General features: G+C 46.8%; 1 protein-coding gene across 1 annotated transcript in view; it reads left to right on the forward strand.

Moving 5' to 3' along the window:
• LOC115480152 (zinc fingers and homeoboxes protein 2-like) overlaps positions 1 to 3,632 on the forward strand; it is a 71,937-nt gene extending 68,305 nt beyond the window's left edge. The window contains exon 3 of the mRNA XM_030218638.1: positions 2,659 to 3,632. The gene's annotated coding sequence lies outside the window, so the exon portion shown is untranslated. The remainder of the gene's footprint in view (positions 1 to 2,658) is intronic.
• The last annotated feature ends 18,010 nt before the right edge of the window (positions 3,633 to 21,642 follow it).

Below are 21,642 nucleotides of genomic sequence, written 5' to 3' on the forward strand. Positions count from 1 at the left end.
AGAAACAGTGATAGAATATTCACATAGCAAACAGCCTGAGGCAGCAGATTTATTTTCCACTGAACATAATTAACTTTGTATAAACTTGGCGGCTAATACTGTGCTAAGCTGGACAATGTTGGCACATTTAGACTGACGGACAGAACTTCTGCATGAAGGAAACCCTTCCCTCGTTTTTCAATACCTCTCTGTGAAATAGTAGTAATAAAAAAAGCAAATGCATTTTTATAATATACCACTGCAGTCCACAAAACAAAAGGAGCAAATTCCCACATGCTATCTTTTTCTTTTAATGTAGGCACAGGAAAAAAATAAAGATTTTAAATGCTCCCAGGGCAGGCTAAATGCAGCAATGATGAAGCCCTTCAGTTGCCAGTGACCTTTAGTGTAGAAATCTGAAGTGGGGGGGGGGGGGGATGAGGGGTTGACAGAGGTAAAAGTGCCAGATCATGGGCAGGGGCAGAGGGGAGTGGAAGGGAGCGGGGTAATTGGTAGGCCTAGCAGCAGTTGGCTGTGTTGGGATTTTTGCTGGGCTCACTTAGTGGTAGTTATGCTCCTGTCTCCACGGCTAGTTTTGAGTATTTGTTTTTTCTGTTGTACAGATCTTCATAAAGAACCCTCATACAGTATTTTATTATCTCTAGAAAATTTTTCCAAAAGCTGTGAGGTGGGTTTTGGTAGAGGTTTTTTTTAGCCAATGAAGATTAACATTTCTTCCTTGTTTAGCACATCTATAGAAAATTCAGTTCTCATTCAGGACCATAACTACTGCTACTACTACTAACAAACATTTCTAAAGCGCTACTAGGGTTACGCAGCGCTGCACATTGTGTGACTCGCCAACTAGAACTTGCAACCCTCCCTCCCTCCCCCCCCCCCGCCCAGCCCACTTTGCCATCACCAGTAAGATGAAATGGTGGACTGGGAGCAATATTTGTGCCTTCTGTGGCCATACCACTTGCACAACTCTTGATATGGTGCTGTTCTCACTTAGGCCCAGATGCACTAAACGTTTTTGATCGTTAAATGAGCCCTCAAGGAAGAATTTCCTATCCTTTCCATGCACTAAAGCCCATTTTCCGACGACAGTAGCAGCTAATGAAAACGGAATGCAGCTGAGCAATTCTTCTACAAACCCCATTGAAATGACATGCACTAACCTTTTCCGATTGGTTTACCGCAGGGAAAGCGATTGAAATGCTGTGAAATCTAACGAGAGGTATGCAGGTCGTTAGGGCTGCGCGGGCTTGGAAAAACTATAAACAAACAAACAAACCTTGAGCCAATCCCAGCCCATAGCTGTGATAAACGCACTGTGATTGGCTCAGCACAGCGTGTTGTGACACTGCTTCCCGCTTCTCCCTGCAGCATAAATCCAAGCTTCTGACACGTTAGAGAAAATAAATAACCCACAAAACACATGGCTCCCCGCTTCCCCCTGCAATAAAAAAGAAAAACCGAAGCAAAAGGATTGGGAGGGGGTAAAGGCGCTGGTCATGAGCGTCCTGTATGGACGGCCTTGCCCCCCCCCCCCCCCCCCCCGCTGCTCCCCGCTTCCCCCCTCCGCACGAAAAAAAGTCCAATTTTAGCAGCCCCGGCCCTCCTCCCTTACTGTTCTTCTGTGTATTCTCCCACACTAGCTCCGCCTCCCGCCATGCTCCGCTCCTGTGCCCCACCTCCGCCACTCCCCCTTAGGTCATTGCCGTCGCTCCCCCCCTCTGACCACCCCCCCTTTGTCTTACCGGCCCGTGCAGCGCCTCTCACCTCTGCTGCATGGGCAATAACAGCTGATTGGCGATTCAGCAGGCCTCCTCAGACGTCCCTTCTTTCTTCCTGGGCCCGCCCTCCTCTGACGTATGTAAACTACGTAGTTTACCTATATCAGAGGAGGACGGGTCCAGGAAGAAGGAAGGGATGTCTGAGGAGGCCTGCTGAATCACTGATCAGCTGTTATTGCCCGTGCAGCAGAGGTGAGAGGCGCTGCACGGACCGGTAAGACAAAGGGGGGGTCATTGGAGGGGGGGAGCGGCGGCGACGACCTAAGAGGGGACGGTGGAGGCAGGGCACGGGAGCGGAGCATGGTGGAAGGCGGAGCTAGTGTGGGAGAATACACAGAAGAACAGTAAGGGAGGAGGGCTGGGGCTGCTAAAATTGGAGTTTTTTTGTGCGGGGGGGGAAGCGGAGAGCAGCGGGGGGGAGCAAGGCCGTCCATACAGGACACTCATGACGAGCGCCTTTGCCCCCTCCCGAAACACACGTGTTTGTGGGGGGTTTTTTTTTTTTTTTTTTGTATTGACATCTGGGCCTTTGTGGCATGCGCAGAGCAGCCAGCATAACGCTTGGCTGCTCTGCACATGCTTTAGGGGCCGATTAACGACGGGAATTACGATCGTGTGATACATCCTACTTTTCAATACCACTCCGAATATTTCTGAAGCGTTTGTTTAGTGCATTCTCGGTTTTTAAAAAATCGTTCAGCACTTTTACGTTTTTTATTTTTTAACGTTTGGTTGATGCATCTGGGCCTTAGTATTTAGTTTCTCACTTGCTCAGAACTGTGAATAGCTAATCAATGTTTGTGTAGATATTTTTTTAAATGAAGCAATGTTATAGATGATGTAATCCTGGCGTGAGTTTTTTTTTTCTTTTCTTTTTTAGATAAACCAGTTGGCTATGCTACCCTTATGTGAGGAGAGAGCTCTTTCTGAAGGTAGTAGAAAAATATTTTCATATATGAAATAACCAGCAAACTGAACCTACAGCTTTGGAAAATAAAAACTTGCTGCCCTCATGAAGAATCAATATGGAATTGTTTATAGTGCCAAAGTCCTGCCACTGCATTCACAAAAAGTTCAGTGTAAATACATTTCTCCTTGAAATACTGGAATGGATTTGTACAGACGTAAGACATTTTTGTTATCTTTCTTATTAATGCAACTTGTGAAATCATACTGATGCGAGATGTTCATATTTTTTTAATGTGTAGTAACCACTTGTATCTACTTTTCCTATTTTAAAATGGCTATAACCCTGAGTTTTGGAACAGCTGAGTGGATGATATTGACAGCCAACTAATTATAAATATCTCCTTGGCGAATAGAGCTTCTATATTACCAAGGGATAAACCTGAGGCAACTGCTGTCATCACATGTACCGGAATCTGAAACAGATGATCAGTAATCCTATGAAGGCTCTCACAGCATACTTCAGTTACTTTGGAGCATCTTTCTCAATTGCAGCAGAATATCTGGTTGAGGCCATGTGGGACATGTTCATATGCCTGACTTTTTTTTTTAGGCAAATTGGAATTTGGCCATTTCATTTTATTCTGGAAATATTAAATGGAGGGTTTTTAAAAATTTTAGTTGAGGGGGTGAAGGGAGGAGTTTTATTCTGTTTAGGTTTTTAAACTTGGTGATCTGCACATAAGCCTTGATGGCTGTGGAATGCAACAACAAAAGACTTAAACTGTTGCTGCAAAATTTTAGACATCCTTCTAAAGTGAGTGCACTTTCAAAATAACCCTATTTTTTGAGAAACTGTTGTAAATGTTGCACTGTGGATAGTTGTGTTTGAAAATATCCATACTTCTGTACACTGCACAAATAATACTAGGGAGTGCGAATAAAACGTTTTTTAAAAAAAACTTGCCATTTGTTTTCTATTTACATAGCCTGAACAATGCTTAAAACAGGACAACCACAATTAATATGCATGAGATTGAATCACAGACCTACTTTATATATATTCTATATAGCAATCCAGCTGGGACTGGGTTGAGAACCACTAGCTTAAAGCAACAATTGGCATCTTGTTAAACAGGACATTGGCAACATCATTGAGGGCCCTGTTTACTAAGCCGCGTTATAGGCACGCTAGCATTCTTAGCATGTGCTAACGCTAGAGACACCCATAGGAGTATGTGAATGACTAGCGTTTAGCACACGCTAAAAATGTGCACCTTAGTAAACGGCCCTAAATGCTAGTTTTAACATTTTCACTGTGCCTCATTTTGATATGCCCTTCCTCCTCCTCCTCCTCTTTTTCTCTTTTTCCTCAGAAAAATATATACAGATTTATAGTTACTTGAACAAGCATCTAAAACTTTTCATGTACAGTGGTGGAAATAAGTATTTGATCCCTTGCTGATTTTGTAAGTGTGCCCACTGACAAAGACATGAGCAGCCCATAATTGAAGGGTAGGTTATTGGTAACAGTGAGAGATAGCACATCACAAATTAAATCCGGAAAATCACATTGTGGAAAGTATATGAATTTATTTGCATTCTGCAGAGGGAAATAAGTATTTAATCCCTCTGGCAAACAAGACCTAATACTTGGTGGCAAAACCCTTGTTGGCAAGCACAGCGGTCAGACGTCTTCTGTAGTTGATGATGAGGTTTGCACACATGTCAGGAGGAATTTTGGTCCACTCCTCTTTGCAGATCATCTCTAAATCATTAAGAGTTCTGGGCTGTCGCTTGGCAACTCGCAGCTTCAGCTCCCTCCATAAGTTTTCAATGGGATTAAGGTCTGGTGACTGGCTAGGCCACTCCATGACCCTAATGTGCTTCTTCCTGAGCCACTCCTTTGTTGCCTTGGCTGTATGTTTTGGGTCATTGTCGTGCTGGAAGACCCAGCCACGACCCATTTTTAAGGCCCTGGCGGAGGGAAGGAGGTTGTCACTCAGAATTGTACGGTACATGGCCCCATCCATTCTCCCATTGATGCGGTGAAGTAGTCCTGTGCCCTTAGCAGAGAAACACCCCCAAAACATAACATTTCCACCTCCATGCTTGACAGTGGGGACGGTGTTCTTTGGGTCATAGGCAGCATTTCTCTTCCTCCAAACACGGCGAGTTGAGTTCATGCCAAAGAGCTCAATTTTTGTCTCATCTGACCACAGCACCTTCTCCCAATCACTCTCGGCATCATCCAGGTGTTCACTGGCAAACTTCAGACGGGCCGTCACATGTGCCTTCCGGAGCAGGGGGACCTTGCGGGCACTGCAGGATTGCAATCCGTTATGTCGTAATGTGTTACCAATGGTTTTCGTGGTGACAGTGGTCCCAGCTGCCTTGAGATCATTGACAAGTTCCCCCCTTGTAGTTGTAGGCTGATTTCTAACCTTCCTCATGATTAAGGATACCCCACGAGGTGAGATTTTGCGTGGAGCCCCAGATCTTTGTCGATTGACAGTCATTTTGTACTTCTTCCATTTTCTTACTATGGCACCAACAGTTGTCTCCTTCTCGCCCAGCGTCTTACTGATGGTTTTGTAGCCCATTCCAGCCTTGTGCAGGTGTATGATCTTGTCCCTGACATCCTTAGACAGCTCCTTGCTCTTGGCCATTTTGTAGAGGTTAGAGTCTGACTGATTCACTGAGTCTGTGGACAGGTGTCTTTCATACAGGTGACCATTGCCGACAGCTGTCTGTCATGCAGGTAACGAGTTGATTTGGAGCATCTACCTGGTCTGTAGGGGCCAGATCTCTTACTGGTTGGTGGGGGATCAAATACTTATTTCCCTCTGCAGAATGCAAATAAATTCATATACTTTCCACAATGTGATTTTCCGGATTTAATTTGTGATGTGCTATCTCTCACTGTTACCAATAACCTACCCTTCAATTATGGGCTGCTCATGTCTTTGTCAGTGGGCACACTTACAAAATCAGCAAGGGATCAAATACTTATTTCCACCACTGTATTTAGGGCCTGCTTTAAATTTCAGACACAGTGTAGCAATGAATGTATATTTCATTATGCAATACATCATCCTGTGACAGTTGATCGTGATAGCTCATCACTGAGATACATCAATGAACCAGTTCAGCACAATTCTTCATCACCACAGACATTTCATCATGCAATGCTTCATTCTATATTCAAACTATTCATCATGCGGTGCTTCATCACATATTCAAATAAAATGTGTGAAGGGGGGGAGGAAGCAACATCATCTGGGATATGGCTGCTTAGCCATTGAGCTCCTCCATGCCCTGCTGCTTTTTGCTATTATTTGCATGGTAGCTGACCAGTTTAGTCTTTAACGGGTTCCTCCAGTATTCTGTTGCTTCCCAAAGATGGACCAGCAGGAAAGGAAAGCCCAATCTCAAATATTTTGCCTTCCAGCCTGTGGAGCTCAGCGATCCCTTCTCTGAGGAAGATGGTGTCCCTGTCTGAAGAGCCTGAGGGAGATACAGCTAGCCACGGTCATGGATTGGTATGCCAGACCAGCAAGTTGGGCTGAGCTACAAAAATGGATGGAGGACCTCAGAGCCACTATTGTTTCAGTACAGCAGGAACTTCTCAGAGATGTGGAAGGACTACGGAAGACGGTGGAGGATGGTGGAGGATATGGGCCACCGATTTAACGAATTCCAGGAGCATGTCATTGATCATGATGGTGACATTATGGCTTTAGAGGATCGATGTGTGGCACTAGACACTAAGCAGGAGGACCTGCTGGCCAAGATCAAGGATATAGAAGATCAAGCACGCTGCAACAATCATTGCACATGAGGTTCTAGAGGTCCAAGGCGACCAGTCAGTGGAAGCGCTTATGTAGCTGCAGAGCCATCAGCGGAACTGCCTTCCATTGACTTTGAGCACATGCATAGAGGCTGCTTGTTCTCACGACTGGGTTGACGTCCACGGAAGCCCCCACCAACCGGAAGAAAACTTAGCGGGCGGTCCCGCATGCAGGGCATGCCCACCGCGCATGCGCAGCCGTCTTCCCGCCCGTGCGCGACCGTACCCGCTCAGTTTTTTTTCTATTCCACGCTGGAGAGAGACGTGTTATCGTCTCTCTGTCAGCCCCGGGAACTGCGACTTTTTTTCTATTCACGTAGGCGTTTGCGTATTTTTTTCTATCGCTAAAAAAAAAAAGTTTCCTCGTTCTTAGGCTTTTCACCGCCACCATCGATGACTTTGACTTCGCCAACGCAATTTTTCTGCAGGTCCCGAGCGGATTCAAAAAGTGTGGTCGGTGCGGCCGGCAGATCTCGCAAACCGATACCCACGCTTGGTGCCTCCAGTGCCTCGGCCCGGAGCATAATACCAAGATGCGCACCTTGTGTCTTGGCTTAAGGAAGCGGACACAGGTGGCGAGGCAAGTTCTTCGGGACCGTCTTTTCAGAACTTGCGCCGGCCCTTCGACGTCGACTTTGACGGCATCGGTGTCGACGGCTGGATCTACGGTACCGGTACCGATGTCGTCGAAATCGGCGCCGACTCTGGCACGGAGCACAGGTACCGTTGGCCTGCCGGTGACGGCGGGGGTGAGCGGCCGCGCGGGCAGTCGGCCCCGGCCACTCCTTCTACCCAGGGCCATCGGGACCGAACCCTGTCAGATCCAATTCCTCTAGGCCGAGTGGGTTCTACCTCCTGTTCTTCTCTGCTGCCCAGCACCGATGACGGGCATCGAAAGAAAGCGAAGAAACACCGTCATCGGTCGCCCACGGTGCATGGGACTACCAGCTCCGGTACCTCGAGGGACGACTCGACGCCCAGAAAGCGGCAGTGCCGAGAGGAGTGTTCCCCTCGGTTGAAGAGGTGTCGCTGCGTCAGTCCGCGGGTACTTCGGTACCGTCTCCTGGACCCGAGCAGCTTCCGACACCCACACCGGCCCCCCTGCCTTTCCCGACAGCGGGCCTTGATGAGTGCCTCCGAGCCATCCTTCCAGGGATTCTGGAAGGGCTGATGCGCCAGGCTTTGCCGGCACCGGGGGTGCTTGCGCCCCCGGCGCCGTTGATGGAGGCGCCGGTGTGCTCTAGCCTGATCCCGAGGCCTCCGATGCCGTTTGCAGCGCTGGTGTCAACCGCCACGCAGGTGGAGTCCCCGTCGATGGAGGGAGCTTCGTCCCCGCCGGCGTGGGAGTCCACCGCTCGACGCCATCATCGAGGACGTGGTTCCTCGCAGTCGAGACGGGCCCGGTTGAGGTCTGAGCTGAAAGAGCTCATGTCCGACACAGAGGAAGAGGCCTCGTGGGGGGAGGAGGAGGACCCCAGATATTTCTCCTCAGAGGAGTCTGTGGGCCTTCCCTCCGACCCCACTCCTTCACCGGAGAGGAAGCTCTCACCCCCTGAGAGCCTCTCCTTTGTCAGGGATATGTCTATTTGCATTCCCTTCCCCATGGTCACTGTGGATGAGCCGGGGGCTGAGATGCCGGAAGTCCTCGACTATCCATCACCACCTAGAGAGTCTTCCACGGTGCCGTTGCACAATGTTCTCAAAGAGACACTGCTTCGGAACTGGCTGAAGCCATTATCTAACCCCACCATCCCCAAGAAAGCGGAGTCCCAATACAGGATCCATTCTGACCCAGAGTTGATGCGGCCTCAATTGCCTCATGACTCAGCAGTCGTGGACTCTGCTCTCAAGAGAGCACGGAGTTCGAGGGATACCGCCTCGGCGCCCCCGGGGCGGGAGTCTCGCACTCTGGATTCGTTTGGGAGGAAGGCCTACCAATCGTCCATGCTCGTGACCCGCATCCAGTCATACCAGCTCTACACGAGCATTCACATGCGGAACAATGTGAGGCAACTGGCGGACCTGGTCGACAAGCTCCCCCCGGAGCAGTCTAGGCCTTTTCAGGAGGTGGTCAGGCAGCTGAAGGCGTGCAGAAAGTTCCTGTCCAGGGATATCTATGACACCTGCGATGTGGCATCCCGAGCTGCGGCCCAAGGTATAGTGATGCGCAGACTCTCCTGGCTGCGTGCCTCTGACCTGGACAACCGCACCCAGCAGCGACTAGTGGATGTCCCTTGCCGGGGGGATAACATTTTCGGTGAGAAGGTCGAGCAGTTAGTAGACCAACTACACCAGCGGGAAACCGCTCTCGACAAGCTCTCCCACCGGGCGCCTTCAGCATCCACCTCTGCAGGTGGACGTTTTTCCCGGGCCCGGCAGGTTGCACCCTACGCCTACAGCAAGCGTAGGTACACCCAGCCGGCCCGAAGGCCTCCCCAGGCACAGGGACAGTCCCAGCGCGCTCGTTCCCGTCAACGGCGTATGCCTAAGCAACCCCCTGCGCCTCCACAGCAAAAGCAGGGGACGGGCTTTTGACTGGATCCATGGGAACATAGCCGCCATCAAAGTGTCCGTATCGGACGACCTGCTGGTCGGAGGGAGGTTGAACGCTTTTCACCAAAGGTGGCCTCTTATAACCTCCGACCAGTGGGTTCTCCAAATAGTGCGGTGCGGATACACCCTGAATTTGATATCCACTCCACCAAATTGCCCACCGGGAGCCCAATCCTTCAGCTCCCATCACAGGCAGGTGCTTGCAGAGGAACTCTCCGCCCTTCTCAGCGCCAATGCGGTCGAGCCCGTGCCACCCGGGCAGGAAGGGCAGGGATTCTATTCCAGGTACTTCCTTGTGGAAAAGAAAACAGGGGGGATGCGCCCCATCCTAGACCTGAGAGGCCTGAACAAATATCTGGTCAAAGAGAAGTTCAGGATGTTTTCCTTGGGCACCCTTCTACCAATGATTCAGAAGGACGATTGGCTATGTTCCCTGGATTTAAAGGACGCTTACACTCACATCCCAATACTGCCAGCTCACAGACAGTATCTCGGATTCCGTCTGGGGACACGGCACTTTCTGTATTGTGTGCTGCCCTTTGGGCTCACCTCTGCACCACGTGTGTTCACGAAGTGTCTCGTGGTGGTTGCAGCGTATCTACGCAAGCTGGGGGTGCACGTGTTCCCATATCTGGACGATTGGCTGGTCAAGAGCATCTCAGAGGCAGGAGCTCTTTGGTCCATGCAGTGCACTATTCACCTTCTGGAGCTGCTGGGGTTTGTGCTAAATTACCCGAAGTCCCATCTCCAGCCAGTCCAATCTCTGGAAATCATAGGAACGCTGCTGAATTCTCAGACGGCTCAGGCCTTTCTTCCCGAAGCAAGGGCGCAGAACCTTCTATCCCTTGCCTCTCAGACCAGAGCGTCTCAGCAGGTCACAGCTCGGCAGATGTTGAGACTCCTGGGTCATATGGGCTCCACGGTTCACGTGACTCCCATAGCTCGCCTTCACATGAGATCTGCTCAATGGACCCTAGCTTCCCAGTGGTGCCCAGCCACCGGGAATCTAGAAGATGTCATCCGCCTGTCCGTCAGTTGCCGCAATTCGCTGCACTGGTGGACAATTCGGACCAATTTGACCCTGGGACGTCCATTCCAAATTCTGCAGCCCACGAAGGTGCTGACGACGGATGCATCTCGCCTGGGGTGGGGAGCTCTTGTCGATGGGCTCCACACCCAGGGACTGTGGTCCCTCCAGGAACAAGATCTTCAGATCAACCTCCTGGAGCTCCGAGCGGTCTGGAACGCGCTGAAGGCCTTCAGAGATCGGCTGTCCTACCAAATCATCCAAATTTGGACAGACAATCAGGTTGCAATGTATTATATCAACAAGCAGGGGGGCACCGGATCTTGCCCCCTGTGTCAGGAAGCCGTCGGGATGTGGCTTTGGGCCTGCCAGTTTGGCATGCTTCTCCAAGCTACATACCTGGCAGGCGTAAACAACAATCGCGTGAGTGGTAGCTCCATTCCAGATTGGTACGCAAGATCTTCCGAGAGTGGGGCACCCCCTCGGTGGATCTTTTCGCCTCTCAGACCAACCACAAGCTGCCTCTGTTCTGTTCCAGACTACAGGCACATGGCAGACTGGCGTCGGATGCCTTTCTCCTCCATTGGGGGATCGGCCTCCTGTATGCTTATCCTCCCATACCTTTGGTGTCTAAGACCTTACTGAAGCTCAAGCAAGACCACGGCACCATGATTCTGATAGCGCCTTTTTGGACCCGTCAGATCTGGTTCCCTCTACTTCTGGAGTTGTCCTCTGAAGAACCGTGGAAATTGGAGTGTTTTCCGACTCTCATTTCGCAGAACGACGGAGCGCTTCTGCACCCCAAACTTCAGTCTCTGGCTCTTACGGCCTGGATGTTGAGGGTGTAGACTTTGCTTCGTTGGGTCTGTCTGAGGGTGTCTCCCGCGTCTTGCTTGCCTCTAGAAAGGATTCCACTAAAAAGAGTTACTTTTTCAAGTGGAGGAGGTTTGTCGTTTGGTGTGAGAGCAAGGCCCTAGAACCTCGTTCTTGTCCTGCACGGAACCTGCTTGAATACCTTCTGCACCTATCAGAGTCTAGTCTCAAGACCAACTCAGTAAGGAATCACCTCAGTGCGATTAGTGCTTACCATCACCGTATAGAGGGTAAAGCCATCTCTGGAGAGCCTTTAGTCGTTCGATTTATGAGAGGCTTGCTTTTGACAAGGCCCCCTGTCATGCCTCCTGCAATGTCATGGGATCTCAACGTCATCCTCACCCAGCTGATGAAGCCTCCTTTTGAGCCACTGAATTCTTGCCATCTGAAGTACTTGACCTGGAAGGTCATTTTCTTGGTGGCAGTTACTTCAGCTTGTAGTGTCAGTGAGCTTCAAGCCCTGGTAGCTCATGCTCCTTATACCAAATTTCATCATAACAGAGTAGTACTCCGCACTCACCCTAAGTTCCTGCCAAAGGTGGTGTCGGAGTTCCATCTTAACCAGTCAATTGTCTTGCCAACATTCTTTCCCAGACCGCATACCCGCCCTGCTGAACGTCAGTTGCACACATTGGACTGCAAGCGAGCGTTGGTCTTCTATCTGGAGCGGACACAGCCCCACAGACAGTCCGCCCAATTGTTTATTTCTTTCGACCCCAATAGGAAAGTGGTCACTGTCGGGAAATGCACCATCTCCAATTGGCTAGCAGATTGCATTTCCTTCACTTACGCCCAGGCTGGGCTGGCTCTTGAGGGTCATGTCACGGCTCATAGTGTTAGAGCCATGGCAGCGTCAGTGGCCCACTTGAAGTCAGCCACTATTGAAGAGATTTGCAAGGCTGCGACGTGGTCATCTGTCCACACATTCACATCACATTACTGCCTCCAGCAGGATACCCGACGCGACAGTCAGTTTGGGCAGTCGGTGCTGCAGAATCTGGGGTTTGAATCCAACTCCACCCTCCAGGACCCGATTTTATTCTGTTCAGGCTGCACTCTGTTAGTTGTTCTTCGTAGGTCAATTTCTGTTATGTCCTCGCCGTTGTGAGGTTCAATTGACCTGGTTTCTTGTTTTGAGTGAGCCTGAGAGCTAGGGATACCCCAGTCGTGAGAACAAGCAGCCTGCTTGTCCTCGGAGAAAGCGAATGATACATACCTGTAGCAGGTGTTCTCCGAGGACAGCAGGCTGATTGTTCTCACCTACCCTCCCTCCTCCCCTTTGGAGTTGCGTTTTACTCATTCCTTTGCTTGTCATTCAGCTGAGCGGGAACGGTCGCGCACGGGCGGGAAGACGGCCGCGCATGCGCAGTGGGCGTGCCCTGCGTGCAGGACCGCCCGCGAAGTTTTCTTTCAGTTGGTAGGGGCTGCCGTGGACGTCAACCCAGTCGTGAGAACAATCAGCCTGCTGTCCTCGAAGAACACCTGCTACAGGTATGTATCATTTGCTTTACCACGTCTTCCGACAAAGAGTTCCAGAGCTTAACTATTCGTTGAATGAAAAAAAGTATTTCCATATAATTTCCTCGAGTGTCCCCTAATCTTTGTACTTTTGGAACGAGAGAAAAATCAATTTACTTCTACTAGTTCTACACCGCTCAAGATTTTGTAGACCTCAATCATATCTCCCCTCATTTGTCTCTTTTCCAAGCCCTAACCTGTTTAGCCTTTCCTCATACGAGAGGAGTTCCATCCCCTTTTATCATTTTAGTTGCTCTTCTTTGAACCTTTTCTAATTCCACTATATCTTTTTTGAGATACGGTGACCAGAACTGAACGCAATACTCAAAGTGCAGATGCACCATGGAGCAATACAAAGGCATTACAGTGTTTTCTGTCTTATTCACGATCCCTTTACTAATATTTCCTAGCATCCTGTTTGCTTTTTTGGTCACCGCCGCACACTGAGCAGAAGATTTTAGCGTATTATTTACGACAACACCCAGATCTTCTTCTTGAGCGCTGACCCCCCCCCCCCCCCCTCCCCACACACACACACACAAGGTGGACCCTAGCATCAGGTAACAGTGATTCAGATTATTCTTTCCAATGTGCATCACCTTGCATTTGTCCACATTAAATTTCATCTGCCATTTGAACGCCCAGTCTTCCAATTTCCTATGGTCTTCCTGCAATATTTCACAGTCCACACGTGTTTTAACAACCTTGACTAGTTTTGTATCAACAGCAAATTTGATCACCTCACTCGTTCCTTTTTTCATATCATTTATAAATATGTTAAATAGCACCGGTCCCAATACAGATCCCTGCAGCACTCCACTGTTCACCCTCCTCCATTGAGAGAAATTACCATTTAACCCTAATCTCTGTTTTCTGTCCAATAACCAATTCCTAATCCACACCAGAGCCTTGCCTCCTATCCCATGACTCTCTAATTTTCTCAGGAGTCTCTCATGAGGAACGTTTATCAAAAGCTTTCTGAAAATCGAGATACACTACATCAACTGGCTCACCTTTAGCCACATGTTTATTCACGCCTTCAAAGAAATGAATCATATTGGTGAGGCAAGACTTGCCTCGGATGAACCCATGCTGACTCTGTCCCATTAAACCATGTTTGTCTACGTATTCTGTAATTTTATTCTTTATAATAGTTTCCATTATTTTGCCTAGCACCCCGACATCAGGCTTATCAGTCTATAATATCCCGGATCACTCCTAGAACCCTTTTAAAAAATTGGCGTCACATTGGCCACCCTCCAATCTTCAGATACTGTGGACGATTTTAACGACAGGTTACATATTACTAACAGCAGATCAGCAATTTTATGCTTGAGTTCTTGGAGTACCCTTGGATGTATGCCATCCGGTTAAGATGATTTACTATCTTTAATTTGTCAATTTGGCTCAGTACATCTTCCAGGTTCACTGAGATTTTTCAATTTCTCTGCATCATCACCTTTTGAAAAACAATTCCGGTACAGGCAGATTTCTTACATCTTCATCCATAAAGACAGAAGCAAAGAACTCATTCAGTTTCTGCGCTATGGCCTTGTCCTCTTTGAGCACCCCTTTTGCTGCTTCGTGATCTAAAGGTCCCACAAATTCCCTCACAGGTTTTCTGCTTCTGATGTACCTGAGAAAGTTGTTACTGTGAGTTTTAGCTTCTGCGGCACGCTTCTCTCTTCATATTCTCTTTTAGCCTTCTTTATTAATGCTTTGCATCTGACTTGCCAGTGCTTATGTTGCTTCTTATTTTCTTCGTTTGGATCCTTTTTCCATCTTTGAGGGACAATCTTTTGGCTGTAATGGCCTCTTTTACTTCACCTTTTAACATACTGGCTGACGTCTTCTCTTCTTTCTATCTTTGCAAATACATGGAATCCATCTAGACTGGGCTTCCAAGATGGTATTTTTGAATAACGTCAACGTCTGATTTTTGTGTCCTAACCTTTGCAGCCGATCCATTTAGTTTCTTTTTAACCATTTTCCTCATTTTTATGCAGGTAAAGTAGATTTCCTTTGTGGGTTTATCCCAGATAGTAACTCAAACTTGATCATATTATGCTTACTATTTCCCAGGGGACCCAACACTGCCACTTCTCGCACTATGCCCTGCACACCACCAAAGACCAGATCCAAAATGGCTCCCCCTCTTGTCGGTTCCTGGACCAGCTGCTCCAAGAAGCAGTTTTTTATTACATCTAGAAATTTTATCTCCATGGCACTCCCTGATGTAACATTTATCCAGTCAATATCGGGGTAATTGAAATCACCCATTATTATAGCATTTCCCAGTTTGCCAGTTTTCCTAATCTCTGTAAACATTTTTTCATCTGTCTATTCATTCTGTCCCCGCGGATGGTGGTACAGCCCTAAAAGAATACTCCTTCCCTTCACATGTAGATTTTTTATCCATAGTGATTCCACGCTGCTATCTGTGTCATGTAAAATTTTTATTTTATTTGACTCCATACCCTCTTTAACGTATAGCACAACCCCCCCCCCCTCCAATTTGATCCTCTCTATTGTGATACAATTTGTACTGTGTTTAACACAGTGTCCCATTGATTGTCCTCTTTCCACCAAGTCGCTCAGATTCCTATTATATCTACCTTATCATTTAGTGCTATACTAACTCTCCCATCTTATTTTTTAGGCTTCTAGCATTTGTATACAATCACTTCAAATTGTGTTTTTTCACATCTCTGGGTTCAAGATTTACTATGCCAAGTCTGAAATACTAAGCATTTCCCTAGATTCGAATAGTGTTTCTTTGATACGCTCTCACTGCTCATTCCAGTGGGCCTCCAAGTTCCTCAGATATTTGGGCATTCATCTTACAAGTAGCTCTGGAGCTTTATATGAGGTGACTTACCCCATCCTACCCCCACAGTCCCACTTTGCACTTGATCTGGGGAAATGGGAACATTTGCATATCTCTTGGTTGGGTAGGGTACATCAATTCAACCAAAGATCGATACTGTTCACCAAAATTGATAATCTCAAAAATGCCAAACTGATCAGTTTGATTGTGTTTGCGAGGGAAAAGTCTCAACTTTACGGCAACAACTTTAAACCATTGTGTTGCACGTACAAAAAGTCATCATAGACTCAAAAACCCTCATGTAATATTTTTTTAGTGATTTTTCAAAATTATAAACTATATATTTTTCAAAATTTTAAAAGTTCATATATTAGAGAGTCAATTAGACTGAGAAAAAAAACGGTCCCGTTTCGTTCATCTTCCTCAGGGAACCACGCAGCAAAGAGTTCCCTGAGGAAGATGAACGAAACGGGACCGTTTTTTTTCTCAGTCTAATTGACTCTCTAATATATGAACTTTTAAAATTTTGAAAAATATATAATCTATAATTTTGAAAAATCACAGACAGTCCGCCCAGTTGTTTGTTTCTTTCGATGTCAACAGGGGGGGAGTCGCCATCAGAAAACGCACAATCTCCAGTTGGCTAGCAGATTGCATTTCCTTTACTTATGCCTAGGCTGGGTTGACTCTAGAGGGCCATGCCATGGCTGCATCAGTGGCTCACTTAGCCTCCATTGAAGAGATTTGCAAGGCTGCAACGTGGTCATCAGTCTACATATTCACATCTCACTACTGCCTTCAGCAGGATACACGACAGTCAGTTTGGGCAGTCGGTGCAGCAGAATCTGTTCGGGGTTTAGAATCCAACTCCACCCCCCTAGACCCATTTTTGTTCTGTTCCAGGCTGCACTCTGTTAGTTTGTTTATGGTCTCAGGTCAATCTATGTTATGTCCTCACAGTTGCGAGGCCCAATTGACCAATGTTCATTGTTTTGAGTGAGCCTGGTTGCTAGGGATACCCCATATGTGAGAACAAGCAGCCTGCTTGTCCTCGGAGAAAGCGAAGATACTTACCTGTAGCAGTTATTCGCCGAGGACAGCAGGCAGATTGTTCTCATAAACCCGCCCACCTCCCCTTTGGAGTTGTTATTTGTTTGTTTATATGCTTTTTGATTAAACTGAGGAGGCATACTCACATGATGGGCGTGAAGTCGTTCGCGCATGCGCGGTTCGAGCACAATCTGCCTGCTGTTATCGGAGAGTACCTCCTACAGGTAAGTATCTTCGCTTTACACTCTTAGGCGAGAGATAAGGTGAGCGAGGAACTCCACTTATTCCAATTCAGACTACACAAAATTACTATGAACATGTCAAAGCGAAGGGGCTACTGGCCCGTCAGCTTAAAAAGAGAATTGGATATGAGCATCCCAAAAATAAGGAATGCCAAGGGGGATTTGCTCCTTAAGGAACAGTAGATTCATGATCAGTTCCTTGAATTTTATACCCAGTTATACTGTGGATCCTTTTATCATCCCTTAGGGAATAACACAGTATTTACAAGAGGTTTCTCTAACCACTTTACCTGAACACATTAGAGCTCAAATGGATGATCCAGTGTTTGTTACTAAAATCCTCATAGTTATTAAAGCTTTACCTCCAGGGAAATCTCCAGGCTTGGATGGGTTTACCAATGCTTTTTACAAGACCTTTCAATATCAATTAGTATCTTTGTTAACCCTGGTATTCCCTATCTGCAGAGCAGAGCTTGTCGCTTGCTATGAACACAGCAGATATTACTATCCTTTGCAAGCCTGGCAGAGATCCCACATGTTGTGGATCTTATAGACTCATTAATTAATGTAGACCTGAAGATCTTGCCTAAACTTTTAGTGAACAGGTTAGGCCCACAAATGTCTAAGCTGATAAATTCAGATTTGTCCACGTCAACAGACTATGGATAATATTAAATGAGTGTTGCACTTTATATGGATTGCCCAGAGAGAATGCATTCATTCCATCTCTGCTAATAGTGGTGGATGCATAAAACGTACGTTGGGCATTTATGTTTTGCAGTACTACAGAAGGTGGGGAGTGGGACCCATGTTTCTGTCCTGGCTTCTCTTTATACCCATCCAGAGGCGTGCATTAACAGGACATATAAAAAGGGCTTTGTTCTGGGACAAGTTATTCGTCAGTCATGCCTGTTATCCCTGTTTCTATTTGCCCTGGTAATGGAACCTTTTGCTTGGAGAATTCAGGAGGCAGTAGGAGTGGGGTTGGTAGTGGGACTGCAGATCATAAGATTTCTTTATTTGCTGAAGATGCTATTTTTTCAGTCTCTAAGCCACACCTTTCCCTCCTGTCGCTTCTAAAGGAAATGAAACTTTATGGATCCATCTCTGGCTTTAAGGCCAATTTAGATAAGACTGAGGTGCTTAATATTAATATTGAGGGAGAGGTGCTACAGCACACTAAGGACAATTTTCCCTTTAAATGAGTGTGCTCTCATCTGAAATATCTGGGGGTTAAGATTTCTAATGATCTTACCTGTATGATCTTAATGTCCCTTTTGTTTAAAAAGCTGCAAGAGGATCTAAGGGGTTGGACTAAGGGTACTTTCTCTTTACTGGGGAGATTAGCTATCGTAAAGATAAATGTCCTACCGAGATTGCTCTATTTGTTTCAGGCGCTTCCTATATCCAGACCAAGACATTTATTCAGCCGCTGGCAAACTATTCTCCATGGCTTTATAGGTGGGGGCAAGAGACTTCAATTGGCAACAGGAGTACTTCTTATTCTTAAGGAATTTGGAGGATTGGGCATTCCAGATTTGCGTAACTATTATATGGTGGCCCAACTCAGACACATATGAGATTGGAGGAGGGATAAGTACATAAGTATTGCCACACTGGGACAGACCAAAGGTCCATCAAGCCCAACATCCTGTTTCCAACAGTGGCCAATCCAGGTCACAAATACCTGGCAAGATCCCAAAAACGTCAATGTATTTTATGCTGCTTATCCCAGAAATAAGTAGTGGATTTGCCCCGTCAATTTAATAATGATCTATGGACTTTTCCTTTAGGAAGCTGTCCAGACTTTTTTTTTTAAACCCTGCTAATCTAACTGCCTTCACCATATTCTCTGGCAACAAATTCCAGAGTTTAATTATATGTTAAGTGAAGAAAATGTTTCTCCAATTCGTATTAAATTTACTACTTTGTAGCTTCATCACATGCCTCCTAGTCCTAGTATTTGTGGAAAGAGTAAACAAACTATTCACATCTACCTGTTCCATTTCACTCATTTTTTTATAGACCTCTATCTTATATCCCCTCAGCCGTCTTTTCTCCTAGCCGAAGAGCCCTAGACACTTCAGCCTTTCCTCATAGGGAAGTCATCCAGAAATACAGAAAAACTCAAGAAAAGGAACACGGGGAGGAATACCGGAAGAAACTGAAAGAAGCCAAGAGAGAGATACGTCTGGCGAAAGCGCAAGTGGAAGAACAAATGGCTAGAAATGTAAGGAGGGGTGACAAAAATTTCTTCAGGTATATTAGTGAAAGGAGAATGACTAAAAAGGGAATTGTGAGACTAAAAGATACTGCGAACAGCTATGTGGAAAATGATGAAGAAAAAGCAAATTTGCTAAATAGATACTTCTGTTTTCACAGAAGAAAATCCTGGAGAAGGACCGTGATGGACTGGAAAAAGTACAAATGAGAATGAAGTGGATAGAGCACCGTTCACAGAAGAGAGTGTGTATCAACAACTTGAAAAGCTAAAGATGGACAAAGCTATGGGACCGGACGGGATCCACCCCAGGATATTGAGGGAGCTCAGAGAGGTTCTGGCGGGTCCTCTTAAAGATTTGTTTAATATATCCTTGCAGACGGGAGAGGTTCCGAGGGATTGGAGAACGGCGGATGTGGTCCCTCTTCACAAAAGTGGTGATAGGGAAGACGCTGGAAACTACAGGCCGGTAAGCCTCACTTTGTTTATTGGAAAAGTAATGGAAGCGATGCTGAAGGAAAGGATAGTGAATTTCCTGGAAGCCAATAAGTTGCAAGATCCGAGACAACATGGTTTTACCAAAGGGAAATCGTGCCAAACGAATCTCATTGAGTTCTTTGATTGGGTGACAGGAGAATTGAATCAGGGATGAGCTATGGACGTAATCTATTTAGATTTCAGCAAAGCTTTTGACACGGTTCCCCACAGGAGGCTCTTAAATAAACTGGATAGGCTGAAGATAGGACCCGAAGTGGTGAACTGGATTAGGAACTGGTTGACGGACAGACGCCAGAGGGTGGTGGTGAATGGAATTTGCTCGGAGGAGGGAAAGGTGAATAGTGGAGTGCCTCAGGGATCGGTGCTGGGGCCGATTCTGTTCAATATATTTGTGAGTGACATTGCCGAAGGGTTAGAAGATAAAGTTTGCCTATTTGCAGATGATACTAAGATCTGTAACAGAGTGGACACCCGGGAGGGAGTGGAAAACATGAAGAAGGATCTGAGGAAGCTAGAAGAATGGTCTAAGGTTTGGCAATTAAAATTCAATGCGAAGAAATGCAAAGTGATGCACTTAGGGAATAGAAATCCATGGGAGATGTATGTGTTAGGCGGGGAGAGTCTGATAGGTATGGACGGGGAGAGGGATCTTGGGGTGATAGTATCTGAGGATTTGAAGGCGACGAAACAGTGTGACAAGGCGGTGGCCGTAGCTAGAAGGTTGTTAGGCTGTATAGAGAGAGGTGTGACCAGCAGAAGAAAGGGAGTGTTGATGCCCCTGTATAAGTCGTTGGTGAGGCCCCACCTGGAGTATTGTGTTCAGTTTTGGAGGCCGTATCTTGCTAAGGATGTAAAAAGAATTGAAGCGGTGCAAAGAAAAGCTACGAGAATGGTATGGGATTTGCGTTACAAGACGTATGAGGAGAGACTTGCTGAACTAAACATGTATACTCTGGAGGAAAGGAGAAACAGGGGTGATATGATACAGACATTCAAATATTTGAAAGGTATTAATCCACAAACGAACCTTTTCTGGAGATGCGAAGGCGGTAGAACGAGAGGACATGAAATGAGATTGAAGGGGGGCAGACTCAAGAAAAATGTCAGGAAGTATTTTTTTCACGAACAGAGTAGTGGATGCTTGGAATGCCCTCCCGCGGGAGGTGGTGGAAATGAAAACGGTAACGGAATTCAAACATGCGTGGGATAAGCATAAAGGAATCCTGTGCAGAAAGAATGGATCCTCAGGAGCTTAGTCGAGATCGGGTGGCAGGGCTGGTGGTTGGGAGGCAGGGATAGTGTTGGGCAGACTTATACGGTCTGTGCCAGAGCCGGTGGTGGGAGGCAGGGATAGTACTGGGCAGACTTATACTGTCTGTGCCAGAGCCGGTGGTGGGAGACGGGACTGGTGGTTGGGAGGCGTGGATAGTGCTGGGCAGACTTACACAGTCTGTGCCAGAGCCGGTGGTTGGGAGGCAGGGATAGTGCTGGGCAGACTTATACGGTCTGTGCCCTGAAGAGCACAGGTACAAATCAAAGTAGGGTAAATACAAAAAGTAGCACATATGAGTTATCTTGTTGGGCAGACTGGATGGACCCTGCAGGTCTTTTTCTGCCATCATCTACTATGTTACTATCCCATCCCCTTTATCATTTTCATCACCCTTCTCTGTACCTTTTCTAATTCCATTATATCTTTTTTGAGATGCGGTGACCAGAATTGAGCACAATATGCGAGATGCGGTGGCACCATGGACCAATACAAAGGCATTATAACATCCTAACTTTTGTTTTCCATTCCTTTCCTAATAATACCTAACATTCTATTTGCTTTCTTAGCTGCCGCAGCATACTCTGCAGAAGGTTTCAACATATCATCAATGACGACGCTGAGATCCCTTTCTTGGGCAGTGACTCCTAACGTGGAACTTTGCATTACATAGCTATAGTTCGGGTTCCTCTTTCCCACATGCATCACTTTGCACTTGCTCACATTAAACGTCATCTGCCATTTATTCTCCCAGTCTCGTAAGGTCGTCTTGTAATTTTTCACAATCCTCTTGCGATTCAACAACTTTGAATAACTTTGTGTCGTCAGCAAATTTAATTACCTCACTAGTTACTCCCATCTCTAGATCATTTATAAATATGTTAAAAAGCAGCAGTCCCAGCACAGACCCCTGGGGAACCCCACTATCTACCCTTCTCCATTGTGAATACTGACCATTTAACCCTACTCTCTTGTTTTCTGTCCTTTAATCAGTTCTTAATCCACAATAGGACAAGATTTGGCTTTTTC

The sequence above is a fragment of the Microcaecilia unicolor genome, chromosome 1 (assembly GCF_901765095.1).
Source record: "Microcaecilia unicolor chromosome 1, aMicUni1.1, whole genome shotgun sequence".
NCBI lineage: Eukaryota > Metazoa > Chordata > Amphibia > Gymnophiona > Siphonopidae > Microcaecilia > Microcaecilia unicolor.